Raw genomic sequence first — 14,924 nt, forward strand, 5'->3', positions numbered from 1 at the left:
GGTCTCAATTGAAAAGGGGGCAAAGAAACCTTTAGTTCGAATCAAATGAAGCACGGGTTTGATAAAATCTTGCGGATACTCAACCCCTCTTATTCACGCAGTTAATTTCGCGTTAGGCGGGAAATTCAAAACGGTGAATATGAAAAAAGTGCAAAGAGCCGTGTTTGGGAATGAAAAATAGTGGATAGGCCGTCGAATTGACGAACGAATTTAAGGGATACGAGGAGAATAGTTAAGGCAGGAAAATTCAGGGTCGATGTAAGAGGTCAGGTGCTGTTACCGGGCGTCGCATGGCACACGGTATCAATTCTTGGACACCCTCAGGTGCGGAAACCTGGGACCGGCGGTCGGCGTCGGGCAATAGTTTATCGGTCCGGCGCTTGCGCCGGTGGTTCGAAACGACTGGTATCGGACAACTTTGGTACACCACCTCTGCTAGTCGTACGACGGCCGTCGTTGAAGCTGCGGATGCGTCGATTTGACGCGCCTTATCGCGCCGCGTAATCCGAACGAGTCACGGTATAAACTCGTACCGAGGTAATTGTTGTAAAGTCAAACGGATTTAACAAATCACCGGAAAAAACGAAACGAAAACCTCGACGCCCACCCCCCACCCCTCGCAATAAACATGGTTCAGTGATAATATCTGCAGCAATAACAACAACAACAACAACAACAACAACAACAACAATAATAATAATAATAATAACAATAACAATAATAATAATAATAATAATTTTAAAAAGAAAATAACAATAAATAAACGATACTGTAGAAAAAAAAAGTTCGTTGCAAGAAAAAAAAAAAAAAAAAAACCCAAAAATTTCTAAATTACGTGCAACGTCTGCAATTACAGGTCGATTATATTCGTCACTGAGAATATAAGAGGATCAGATGCTCGGATTGACAAATGAAGTATCGATAAGTTTTTTTTTTTTTTTTTTTTTTTTTCTACCACAATTATTAAAATATATTTAACGCAGTTCGAGGTTGATTATTATACGTATACTTACCCACATGTGTCGGAATTTTTTTTCCAAGTAAACGAGTGTGAAAACGACAGTTGTATTTGTAGTTAAAAATTACACGACTCACCGCAGTAATTATAAAACGACTAACGGTATTTAATACGTTTTTTTTTGTTCTTTTGTTTTTTTTATAATTAAACAAGTGAAGTTACTCTTTTCGTAATATTGTACATATATATACAGGAAATTTACGAAGAGGAAGAACATAAACGCGTTCGAACGGTGAGTTGATTATAATATTTACATGACACAAAATTGCAGTTTCTTTTCTTAGTCCAATTTCAAGGATTGTAATTGCGATGTAAAGAAAATAGAAAGTGAAAAATTTTTAAACGAGTTTCGTATACAGGCATTATCCAGCAAATTGCAGACATTTAATCGGTGTTTTACCACAATTATCGGCATTTTTTTTTTCTCCTTCTCTTGCTCCGCACCGCGATTCACTTAATTGGACACTTCAATTGGTCGGAACGAATTCGAGGCGAGGGAAATAAAGGGAACTGAACGAAGAAATTTTATAAGTAGGGACCGGATAAGTGTGTGTTGAAAAACTAAAATTTGAAAAACTTGAACTGCATTTTCTCGCTCCAAACATGATATCTTTATGCAGAAAACCAAATAAGGAATGAAAAGGATTTAAATAAGAAATATCTATTTACACTGAGAAAAATTTCATTTCTTATATATTAAGTAGAAAAATTGAGTAAAACAACTTGCAAAACGAGTTGCAAGAAAATCTAGCAACAGCGATCGTAATGAGAAAGAATAGCAACGGATGCTAGACTTTCCGGTAACGGCTAGAAAACTAATTTTCATTTTCTACCTGGAACAATATTTTGTCGATCGTGGTAAAAAAATGAAACTAATTAAGGACTGAGCGGAAACCGGAACTAAAAATTTCTGTCCGCCTAGAAATTAATCTGAGCTATTATTGATGGCAAATAGTTAAAACGATGTAAGGAAAATTCGCTGACGCTATTGATCGAAATAAAAGTGAACGAATTGATGAACGAATGATTATGAAGTTAGCCTCGTGAAGTTTTGGTCAATATTTAAGAAAACGCATATATTTATATATATATATGCTTTCGCTTCAGGTACCTAATATATCTGTAGGCCGGTTTTTACGACAAAATTTTAGCACTCGGGGCGCGTCTCGCATGCCGTTTAAATACCGAACGCATTCTGCCGTTTCTGTAATAATCGAGGAGGAGGCTGTGGAGGAATTGTTGTGATCAAGCGGTTAATCGATGGAGTAAAAGTTGCACGGAAGTTCGATTTTCAAAGTCAAGCGTTGCTGAAAGATTGTTAGAAGTATAGTAAAAAAAAAAAAAAAAAAAGGAAAAACAATGAAAACGTGTCGATGGTTAATAATACGAATGAAACGACGTCTCTGCTGCAACGTGAAAATGATTATTTTACCAAACTCGAATCGCACAAGCTAAGATGTTGACAATTTGGGAAATGAATTTGTGCAGATTAGAACGTTCAAAATTGTGTTGCACACTTTTTCTTTTTTTTCTTTGGTATTTTTCCTCCTTTTTTTCTACGTCCGATTCTGAAGTTTTTCGGGCTTATTTTGTTCACTGACAAAATTTTGGTGAAATTGTCCAATTTTCGGGAAATCTCAGGTTAGAATTAGTGGAATTATAACTCGAAAAATGTGTAATTATACAAATGGAGATATATTTTTATGCATTGCACAAATTGATTAAAATTCGTCAAATTGATTCGGGCAATTTCGAGAAATCCTTAAAGTGAAGAAAATAATTCGAAAAGTATGAGAATCGGATAAAGAAATACCAGAGTTAAATAATTTTGAAGTTTATAATTATAAAACCTGTTTTCAAACGGCTGATATCTTGACTTTTATTATTAAAAAATTCCTTATTTCGTTCACCCCGTTGAGATATTTGATTCGTCGTTATTCACTTATATCATAACCAAAAATTAAATCCCCAAAAAGATTTTTTTTTTAATTTCTCTCTTTTTCCGTCTCTTGATTATAAAAAAAAAAAAAAATGCTCGAAAGGCGTGACGCGGGTTCGGAGCGTGTTAAAATTGTTAGAGTCTGGCTCGAGTATAAGTAAAGAGTTGCAGATGTAGCAACGGAAAGCGTGGTTCAATTGCTCGAAGACTGCCAACCGCTCGTTGGAGAAAAGATAAATAAACATCGTGACAAGTAATGTAAGCCGAACGAAACAATTTCCGTCCAAGTTCATTACACAAAATCCGCATTATAAAACAGACGAGCCTTTCCTGTGCGTACATTGTAAATTGAATATCAAGTGCTTTGTTTTATTTTCAAGTCTTTTTTTTTTGGATTTCATTATCCTAGGTAACGACTTTTATTTGTAATTATCATTTCGCTGGAATGTAATTTAACCCTTCGAGTCATAGTGGTAATTATTCTTATATCATATTTTTTTTTTTTTTTATTTTGTATGTTTTAAGAAATTTTTAAGACTTATTTCTTTGCGGTTTTTTGCTATTTCCGACAGCATGTCAACTGGTTTTCAATGCCCGAGAGTAATCATTGCGATACAATGTAAATTATTATCGTTTGGAACAAATTGATTGAAAAAAAAATCGTCAAAATCAGTTGAATTTTTGAAATATGATTCCAGATTCGTAATCAGCGACACCCAAAAACCGCGCAATACCAACTTGTTATAAAATTTGACACAGCACAAGAACCTGTCACTCAAAGGGTTCACTGACACGGAGAATTCGGAAATCGAAGATTAGGATTATAAAAGACTTTAAACGCCGTTAAAAAAAAAAAACAAACAAAATGACAATTTTCTCAATTTTTCCAAAAAAAAAAAAAATACAATCGCAGTTGCACCCTTTTTATTTCTCCCATTCAATTTGAAATGAGGTGGAATTTCGAATGACGATGCATTTTTAAGAAAAAATTCGTTATTTAGTTTGCAACTTCCAGCGTTGACTGAAATTCAGTAAATCATAATCAAGATAAAACGTGAATTTCATTCGCGTCTTTACACCGGAATCCCATTTTTGCCTCGCCCTTATGTTTCTTTTGTTTTTTTCACTTTCAATCGATCATCCGTACTATCCCCGCGATTTTTTCACCAAATTCAATCAAAATCTTCATCATCAATTATCGATCGTTCCTTAATTGACTCCTCCGACTGACAAATTGCAGAACGGTCAATCACGCAGACTTCACTCAAGCGCGAATTTCGAATACGCGTGTATAAAACGAATACTTCTGGAATTCCGAATTGTCGTTATAATCCGATAAACACGTACCTATCGATATAAATAACGTGGCCAAATCGATCGTCGGTTAATATTCGCCACCTGTCCGCCATAAATCATCGATAGAAAATAAATAAAAATGAAAATAAAGAAAATATAGTACAACAAATACGCGTGTATATACAACTGATCGAAAGTACAACGGAAACGTTGTGCAATGAATAATTGATCGCGACTATCATCGGTTGCACGAATTACAATACAGCGTTAGATTTTTGATTGTGAAAACGAATGTAAAGGTAAAGTTGATACAAGTTGATGGTGGTAAAAAATGAAAATAATTAAGGACCGAGCGGTAACCGAGACTAAAAATTTCTCTCAGCGACACACACACACACAAACACACACACGTGATAATAATAATATAAAATCATAATCAGAGTGTGTAAAATTAGGTGTAAAACAATGTACGGAAGCCTTGATTTTTAATCAGTTTTAATCAAACAAACAAACTCGTTGAGACTTTTTTATTTTTTATTTTTTTTTCTTGTTCTCTGCTCACATGCCCACCTTTGCATTTGTGCGATAAGATTATTTGAGTGATTGGCACAAGAGCGTTAACGGAAGCAATTGATGTCTCGCCGCAAGCTCTCGTATGATGATTACAGCGATGATTATCGTCGATATAACGATATATATTCCATCCATCCGTCACTCTCTCGAAATATCATGAGCCGTGACAGTGAAAGAATCGCTGCGCGATATTGTTGCAAATAATATCCAGGCTTTACTGAAATTCTATCGCGAATATTAGGCAGGTGTTTAACTTGGTAGTCTTCTCATTGTTATCATTATATCGTTTGTATTATCACCGCGAGACGATAAAAACCGATAAAAAGATTTTCTTGCACGCATATATATTAGAATTGTTGTAAAAAGAAATCGAACATTTTTTTCTCAACATCATATGTAAGAAGAGGAAATAATACGTTACAATTTCAACCCTTGATATTAATATTTAGTTCTTCCTGGCGGCGATTTTCATTTTTTCCATTTAATTAACACGAGCGAATAATTTTAGTTATTTCTGAACTTTTGTAGCTCGGTAACGAGGCAGTGTCGATAAATATTTGTAGCGAATTCAATGCTCTGCAAAAACGCTCTCGTATAATTTTTCCGTAACTAAACTCTTTCGAAAGTTATTCGAGGTTGAAGTTAAAATCGTGTAAGAAAGTACCATGTTTTTTTCTTTCTAATGCATTTAAACCGTTATAAAATCATGTCATTCAATTAATTTTCAAGAAAAATTTTCAAGAAAAGTGTTACAAAAAACAAAAGTACATGTTACATGTATTATTAAGATATCATTTCAATCGAACTTATTTCTATAATAAACGAAAAATCCTGCTGCGACAATCAATTAATTTCTATCTGATTTTGTATTATTTGACGTGTTAATAATAATTTATTCCGTAAATGTTTCGACAATTTCGTATCACAGTTGACTAAAGTTCGTTTAATAACGACTGAAAAATCATAAATTAAGTAGAAAATAAAATGATCGATGATCGATTAACTCGTCTTTCTATTGTTGTGCGCAAAATATTTTATAATTATAAATATAATTTAGTAATTTTGCGTCTGAACTTCGGCCAGATGAATCACGAAGCTGTTGAAGCTGAGATGTTAAAATTTTCGGTCTGTAATTAAAGTATCAAGTTTACTTATTAACGGAGATTAATCGTTGATTGAATTTAGGCATGCAATTAACAGATTTCGCAATTATTTCAATTTCGCACGCGGTATTTTACACTTGTCGTAAAATTTCTCGTACCTGTTCAAAACCCAAAATTTTGTGGTTACCTGGTTTTATAACACGTGACGGTTATCAAATCTTATTACCGGGGGTTTGATTAAATTTCCCGTTACACCAAATCCCGAAACTTTATAAAGTATTTCAGGATCGTTTCGTGGGAATTTCTCGACTCGTGAAACACGTTAGTCGACGGTTTTGATCGTACCTTTTTCATTTGTTTTTTTTCTTTCACTTGGTCACGTGACGCGATAGAAATTTAAACATAGTTGAAAAATCCCAAATTTTTAAACGATAAAGCTTGGTTATTAAAAAAAATTTCTAGACTGATTGGTAAATTGTCAAATGGATTTTTTTTAACGCCAAAATCTTAACGCTTGTTTCATTTTTCTAGTTATACGAAGAGCTTATTTTATTTGACAATGAATTCTTCGTGTTAATTGTTCAAAAAGGATTATTAATATTAATAAGACAATGATTTTTTCAGTAAAAAATGAATTTATCGTTTACATAACTTGAAAAAATTTGAACCGCGTTCTTTTTTTTTTCTCTTTTTCCTATCTTCCCATTTTTATTACGAGCCGTGCGGCCGAATGAAAAAAAAAGTTTTACAGCAATTGAAGCTCTGTGATAAATCAAACTTTAATAAACAAGTTAAATTTGTCGTTTCGAATATTGTGAAAAATACTCATCATTAACAATATAATAGAGATAGTGTTGTTCTGTTTCTAACGATCGTTGTTTATTTTTTTCTTTGTTTTCGTTTTTTTTTTTTGTTTTTTCTTTTCATCCTCCTCTACATTTCGTTTGAAAAAATATTTTCACCGCAACTCGAGAGTCGCGGTAGAATACGAAATACGAAAGGGAGAAAAAAAATTTTCGTCTCACAATCGGGAAATTTGACACGGAATGCCCCATGTATTCCACAAGTAGCAAATGTTTCGCACATTGTAAATCCACTTTTTATTTGCCTCTTGAAAAAAAAAAAAAAAAACGATCGTTCGTTCGAATCGTTAAACTAAAATAATTATTTATCTACACTTGTTTCACTATAAACTTTATCAAAAAGTATATTAAAATATTATTTTTATTATTATTATTATTGTTGTTGTTGTTTAACAAGGAACCGACTTTGAGGTCTTATTTAGACCGATAATAGAGCGAAGTGACATGTAAAATAAATCGAAACGAACTACTTGTTTAACGTTGCAATTTTAATTGCACTGATTGGTTTGCTCGTCACACGTTTTTTCGACTCACGAACAATAATTTGAATAAAAACCGTTGTTTTGCTATGTGGGTAAAAGAAATTCGAACGAAAAAAAAAATATATATATAACAATTTACCGGCAACTCTAACAAATGTAATAAATTACACAGTGGGTATAAAATTTTCTAATAAATTCATTAGGCATGTATAATAATAAGTATAATTACAGACTCGGGGACAGTACATTTTTTTTATTTTTTATTCTTCTCTTTCAACTGCACAACAATCTTGCTCACAGTCTGTAAAATCGATCCTAACGGTGATAATTTTCTTATCGAACTGCATTTGTACGATCTTATCGGAATTATTTATCACGTATGTTTATTGATGTACAATTATCCACTCTTCGGAATACATATCGATGCCGTGGTAATAATTATGCAACTTTTTCATATATATATATAAAGAAACAGAGATCGAGTTCATTTTTTCTGTTCAAGTATAGGAATTCTGTATAAATATGTTTTTATGGATTACGTTGAAATTCTCGATCTTTCTTAATAGTCAATCTGGGTTTATGTAATAATTAGTATAGAGATCGTTACAGCGGGAATATCTTTACCCGGTTATAAAGATAAAGCATAAGAGAGAAGGCGATAACTGAATTATAAGAGTTACACGATAAGATATTTGAATTGAGGGGACATTCCACAAATACGTTCTCTTATTTGGACGATTTTTTTGGTCCATCGATTCACAATTCGATCTATTTCTAATATTGTCCGTACAATTAAACATGTTCGAGGTATCGAAAATGCCAAATTTTTGTGATACAGAGGATTTTTCTTTTTTTTTTTTCTTTTGTACGATTTTTGTGGCATTGAAAAACACAAAAACCGAACGTCGCTTAAAACTAATTTTGTACAACGACAGAATGACGGAGAATTGAAAAAAGCAACAAGAAACAGCTTCCGTTAAATTGAATGTTCGAAAAATGATTTTTGTGCTTTCACTGAGAAAAATTTCATTTGTTACAGTAACTAGAAAAATTGAGTAAAACGGGTATCGTTCAAAAAAAAAACTGTTTGAATATTGCTGGTATTACGAAAAACGAGGTACGCGTAAAAATTTTAGCGCCATTGTCGAAACTTTTTTGGTAATTGCGACGCAAAATAAATTTGTGAGGTTTAATCTACTTTTTTATTTAAACAAGGCTTTAACTTCAATGTTTAGAATAAAAATGAAATCACTATTCTTCTGCTGTAAATTTTTATACACGTCAAAAGTCGCGAAATTGAACGTTAATTTCGACAAAATGAAATCCGATTCTCATAACAGATAATTTTCAGAACTTCTCGACAGCTGACTGACGATTTTCGCGCGGAATGGCTCGTGAACAAGGGATTGGAATTTCGGTGTTATTAGGTTTACGCAAATAGAATTTGGGAAATTTGCTTCGGAGCTTCCCTCGAATTCACGGCGTATTTCAAACCTCGAGCGACAGCGAGAACCTCAAAGGCGTTGTTTTTGGCCTACCGAAACGTTGATTTTCCGAACTCCATAAATATCCCTGTTGGATAGATTTTTTATTTTTTTATTTTTATTTATTTTTATTTATTTTTTTTTTTAACAATCACTTCGCCACGTCACAACCACGTCTCCAAGTTTTTTCCACGAATTTTATTCGTTGTCAAATTTTAGAGACAAATGTTACAAACTTGAGAAACAGAAAGAAAAGAAAAAAAATACAGAACAATTGTAGCAAAATTCTAAACAATTTTAATTTATTTTTAACATAGTGTTGGAGGATTTAGTTCTTTTCTTTCTTTCTTCTTCTTCTTCTCTTTTTGTTTTTTTCTTTTGAAACCGACTGCTCGAAAATTGCATCGTTACGTTATTCCATCGATATTATCCTGCGTGACGATAAATTTTTTGAATCAGCAAACCAACGAAGTAGAACCAAAACTATTGCGGGAAAGAAAAAAAAACGGAAACTTGAGTCACGGTAGCTGCACAGCTGGTGTCAAATAAAGTATAAAACTAAAATGTTATAGTAAGGATTTGTTGAAACAGCTGACAAGTAATATATATACATATATATTTATCCATATACCTATTTATTCCGTCATGTCAAATACGATGAGACATGTGTTTACTTGAACGTACGAACAGCGAAAAAAAAATGAAGGAAATAACACCTCCGGTTACGTTCGATGAGTAATGTAAAATGGTGGCGAAAGTAAGAAATAAAAAAATAAAAAATATAAAATCTCAAGTATCTACCAAGATAATTCTCTTTACCAAACGAAACAGCATTCTTATTTGAATGAATTTTAATTTATTTGTTCTTCTCTTTTTTTTTTTCTTCTTCTCGTTCAACTTTCTCATCGTCAAATTTATGCCCAGTGAATTCGACGAGTGAGCTGAAGAAAAGAAAAGAAGAAGAGAGAAATAAAGAAATCGAAACAAGTAACGGCTAGAAAACTAATTTTCATTTTCTACCTAGAACTGTATTTTGTCGATTGTGGTAAAAAATGGAAATAGTCGAGGACCGAGCGATAACCGAAACTAAAAATATCTCTCAGTCTGTGAAAATTAAGATTGTAAATTTCATAGCAAGGTAATATAATGGTTCAAAAATGTCTTTGAATAAAGAATTGTTTTCGCCACAATTCAGCAGATAGATATTTATGCAATATGTCGGAATTTGAAGGAGACTTACTATTTGCAATTATTTATTTCGTTGTTTAATTTTTTTTTTTTTTTTTTTTAAATTCAAATTCAACGTATTTAAAGGATTTCCGAGACGAGGAGCTCGTCCTTTTTAGTTTTTTACTTTTTTTTTTTGTTCCAAATCTCAGTTCGTAGAAGATTAGAGAAAAAAAAAAAGTTACTCGAAGGTTTCTCTCGACAAATTGAGACAAAGCGTCTTGTTCAGCGGGACGTTGAATAATTACCGGTTATACAGATTCGCACTGTTTACTACGCGTTCACAGGAATTCGCAGATCCTCGCGATTGTAACGTAAACGAGGCGAGGCAAAAAAACTGTCGCAAAATTTTACGAAAAGTTGCTTCAATCTTGCGATGCAGTGTTTTTTTCTTTTTTTTTTTTTCTTGTTCAATTAAAAACTTTTTCCCATAGACATAAATTTTTGAGTAAATTTTACACTCGTGTGGAAATTGAATTTTTGCCCATGAGATGCAATTTCTGAAAAATCGTACACGCGACGTTTTTTTTTTTTTTTTTTTTCCTTCACGCTTTATATTATATCAGTCGTAAAAATCATCTACGTTTATTACGTAGTTGTCTTGAGATAATATTACATCGAAACAGTCAAATTAGCAAAAAAAAAGAAATATATTACGGTGTGTATTTTTTGTAAGGATAAAAAATTCCCGCAGGTCAACGAACTGCAGAATATTTTTCTTTAGACAGTAAAATGTAAAGATTACGGTACCGTGTGCTTATAAATGTTGCAGAAACGTCGTTTAAATTTGTACCAATTAAATAAGGTAATCGAGTTATCTTCGTTCGCCATATTATTGCACTGATTAAGATACGACGAATTTATTTAACGCGAGTTCCTGTTTATGGTAATTCTGGAATTAAATATCTGATTGCGAGCCGGAGAATCTTGAATTCCTGCGATTTAAAAAAAAAAAAAAAAAACGAAACGTACCTGACATTTTCAAATACAGCGATAACGTTGATTATTATTATTTTCTTGCGGGTTAAAAGACATACGAAATTTAATTATTCATCTCGAAAATAAAATCACGACGAGGCTGATAAATATATATTATATATGTTTTTTATCGAACTGCGAACGATAAGCTTGAAACAATTTTTGACACCATTATCTTTGCTCTTGACGATTTTCAAGATCGTTTTTTATTGTAAAGGGAAAGTCAGGATGATCGTTTTTGGCAGAAAATTTATATTTACGAGATTCGAAGATCTCTTTTAAAATACCGAAGTACAAAATACTGGATTAATAAACAAAAGCTTGAATATCAATGCTGTATTTAAAAATTGTTGAAAATTTATTAGATTCATTATAATTTGTTTCTACATTTCTACGACTGCTCGATTTTGTTCAGAAGAGAAGACTAGGTTCTGCGAATTCATTGAAACGTTTCTTGTTTAATGTTGAATGTTAAAGTCTAGAAATAGTATAATTGAATTGAAAAATTAAAAAAAATATAACTTGGTGTAAAGTCGAAGGATTTTGCTAGATGTTGAAGAATTTCGAAGCGATTTGGAACGAAGCATAGACACGATCTAATCCTTTCATTGCGATTCTAATATTTTCTAGTTTTGCATTTTTAATAATAATATTTGTCTCGATGATAAATGTAGTCAATTTTCATTAATCTAATTCTTCGGAAACTCCATCGAAGGCGTTTTACGCTACCGCGAATCGTTATCACGTCCGATTTGACAAGTCTGGGGTAGGTTTGGGTTACGTTAAGTTAGGTTCCGTTAGCGTTTCGAGTGATTGAAAGTCTGATAATTCCGAGTTTCGGTATCTCGATATGATTCGGATGGATACTTTACCGCATCATTCGGTGTTTCGAGAAATCTAGGCATGCGTGATTATCGAATTCGAGGTATCCTTTTATCTAAGATCCTCGGCTTAGATAAAAGGGTTCTCAATCATTTCGCCTTGACGTGGATTTGAGTATATATCGACCGTTAGATACCGAAAGAAATATCCTTCATTTCGAAGGGTTAATCACTTTTGAAATCTGGTGAATCTACATCTTTCCGTCAATCTTGCGAAATCTCTCGAAATTTTGTACAAATCCACTGAAACATATTGGAGTCTGTGAAATCTTCTGAAATTTCGTGAAATCTCTAAAAATCCACTGAAATTCTGTGAAACATTTTGAAATCTTCTAAAATTTTTTCGAAATCATTTACAAACTTTTGAAATCCTTAGAAATGTTCTGTATTCTGGAAATCTTGCGAAATCCTTTGAAATATTTTGTAATTTTTGAATCTTCTGAAATTTCTTAAAAGCATTAGAAATTTTTTGACATCACTTGCAATCCCTTGACAATGAGATCCTTAGAAATCTTCTGAAATCGTCTGAAATCATTTGTAATCTTTTGAAGTCTTTTGAAATCTTTGAAATCTGTCAAAATCTTTTGAAATATTTGAAATCCTTAGAAATCTTCTGAAATTTTTGGAAACATTCTGAAATTTTGTTGTAATCTTTTGAAATCTCTTGAAATCTCTGTAATATTGAGAATTTTTGTCAAATCCTTGAAATCTTTCGAAATCCTTGTAATCTGTCAATCGGGTGTACATTAACGCGTTTGTATTTCACCCTTTGCGAATTTTTGAAACCTTCTTACTTTTCGTTTCACATATTTTACAAGCATCATGATGCACGTGAACCCGGATCTGGATACGACACATGAATGAGCAAAAAATATCTCATGTCAAAAGTACTTTGTACCTATTTTTTATCGAGAAAAAAAATTGTGTATTCAACGCGTTGATGCAAAGTCGGTGAAAATTTGAAATTTAAATATACAAATGTGAATATGCTCCGTGTTTTTTATACGACTTCAGGCATGCGTTACAACTTGCGTAAATAATGAATAAGTCAGGAGTCCCTCCAGACGCTGTACATATTACACATCATCTCAGTTCATCTCTTCTACACAGCTGCAGCTCAGCTGTATCGAGATAAAAAGGGCGGGAAAGTTCTCTGATTGAAAACGGTTCTAAAAAAAAAAAAATCACTCACACTGTGGGGACAAGATTTATCTGTTTTATTATAATCAGTAGAAAATTTTAGACAAACTTGTCACTGGTTACAATTAAAGTCCAAGTATTGTTGTTCACTATTTTCGTTTCAATGAGAGATATTTTTCAAAATAATGCTCACCCCTTAGTTACTAGCAAAGCCTTAGTGAAATAAAAATCTCTTACTGTCAGTATTGTGAATATATTTCGAAAAACAAATCACAAAAAAAAACCAATAAAAAAAAAATCTCGTTGAAACGAAGAAGTTGAAAAGATCACGATCGATTACATTGGATCTCGAGTAATATCACATGTATTTTTTGGTGCATATCTTCTCAATAATCACCGATTGTGGATTTGAGGTTAAATTTTAGTTCCGATTTCCAAAAAAGTTCATTACCTACGGTCGGTAAATTATCGACAGAGTATACATTGATAGAGAATAGGTACTGATAGGAACACGATGTTCCGAACCGACTCACGAATTTTCCGCATTAATAAGTAAAATCCACGCGATAAGCAGGAGAGGAGGGGGTTGAAAATGGACTAAATACGTATCTCGTGATTAACGGACATCCGCTTTGTACAAGGGTGCGTTAAAGGTCCGGTGCCAAGAAGATCGAAAATCGTACGTTTGTCGCGAAGTTACAAGGCGAGTAAATTACAATCTGCACGTATCACTTTGCGTAACAGTTTTCTCAGTAAGTATATGCAGAGTACTTATTGTTGATGATACTCGACGTGCAGTTTGCATCTGTATAGTCCGCCGTACGTATTGTTCAGCAAATATGTGGATGGAAAATTGCAGGGGACAGGACGGCTGCAACACAAGCGTACAAATGGAGGACGAGGAACGAGAAACGGATGCGTTAATAATTGTTCGTAATTGTTGCGTTGGTATGACAATTCGCCTTTGAAAACGAGTTCCGTACAACGAGTATAATCATTCTCTGGTTATAATATTAGACGTGATGGTAACTTTGAGGTAACGCGCAGACGACGTATCAGTCATTCTGCGATCCGGCAAACAGGCCAAGGAGTCGAGGATTTTATCCAGAGATGATACACAGAGTGGCGACAGGCCGCGAAAACCGCGAATAGTCACGAGGCTGAAGTTAGTAACGTTAATGGATCGAAACATTGAAAGAGAAATTACTATTTCGCACCCCAAGAATACCCGAAGAAGGTGAATTTTTGAAAATTTCAGTTTGCCGATGCTGTATTGATATTTTAGTAAGTTTCAAGTAATCCCAAAGTTGCGAAATAACGACTTTTTAGAAAGATGCATCGGTACGTTAACGTTACCAACTTCAGCCTGATGAATAGGGAAGAGACAGGAAAAAGTCAGGGAATCACGATGGACCACAGTGAAAAAATGTAACATCTTTTTGTTTTATAAATCGTTTTCAAATTTCACCTATACTTCGCAAATTTGGTTGAGCCAACTTTCGGACATGGTATATTGTTTAATTTTTAATTATTCGTGTGAAACTAAGCAATGCCATGTGTTTTTTATATCCAAATTTATGTATCCATGGTGAACAACTTCGGGACAATCTTTGGTCATAAAAGATGGCTAAAATCGTGGAAGGAAAAAGATCGGGAAGTCCTGAATTTTTTGACTGGAAAAGTCAGGGAGTTTTATTTGAGAGAAATTTTTGGCAACCTGGTACGGTATGCAAAATACACATTTACTGGACCGATTCTGCAGGGATGGATCAACGATATTTTTTAATTGAACGTCGATCGCGTTTAAACCGATCTATCTTCATACGCATCTCTGAATTTCATCTGATGATGCTGCTGCAGCAGCTAATCTGATTACTAATGCTTTATCAAATAGTTTCGCATCCCTGGTGGACGTGTATTTAATTGGGACAATTTACCGC

At 33.3% G+C, this 14,924-nt stretch overlaps 1 protein-coding gene across 3 annotated transcripts in view; it reads left to right on the plus strand.

The window, feature by feature from the left end:
• The window catches only part of LOC124309414 (5-hydroxytryptamine receptor 1-like), a 100,570-nt gene that overhangs the window by 8,805 nt on the left and 76,841 nt on the right, over positions 1-14,924 (plus strand). Inside the window, exon 1 of one of the 3 annotated variants that reach the window (XM_046773069.1) lies at positions 1,139-1,250. The exons of the other annotated variants lie outside the window; for them this stretch is intronic. The gene's annotated coding sequence lies outside the window, so the exon portion shown is untranslated. Of the gene's footprint in view, positions 1-1,138; positions 1,251-14,924 lie in introns of those variants that run through there. 3 annotated transcript variants of the gene reach the window in all.

This window comes from Neodiprion virginianus, chromosome 7 (assembly GCF_021901495.1).
Source record: "Neodiprion virginianus isolate iyNeoVirg1 chromosome 7, iyNeoVirg1.1, whole genome shotgun sequence".
Classification (NCBI taxonomy): Eukaryota; Metazoa; Arthropoda; class Insecta; order Hymenoptera; family Diprionidae; genus Neodiprion; species Neodiprion virginianus.